Below are 222 nucleotides of genomic sequence, written 5' to 3'. Positions count from 1 at the left end.
CGCCGATGGGTCCATCGGCTCCGAGGTGACTCAGGGCTGTGCTTGCTGCCCGCAGCGTGAAGGTGCTGGCCTGCCCGCTCCTCATCCTGCACGCAGAAGATGATGCTGTCCTGCCTCCGCACCTGGGCCGCAAGGTGAGGACCGCTGCCGCCGCCTCCGCCTGGGCTTTAACAGAGGCGAGGGGGGTTTGAGCCTGGTTTTGGAGGCTGGGGAGGGGGGGGT

The sequence above is a fragment of the Cariama cristata genome, unplaced genomic scaffold, assembly GCF_000690535.1.
Source record: "Cariama cristata isolate BGI_N322 unplaced genomic scaffold, ASM69053v1 scaffold25179, whole genome shotgun sequence".
In the NCBI taxonomy this organism is placed as follows: domain Eukaryota; kingdom Metazoa; phylum Chordata; class Aves; order Cariamiformes; family Cariamidae; genus Cariama; species Cariama cristata.
Note: the sequence above shows the minus strand (reverse complement) of the source record.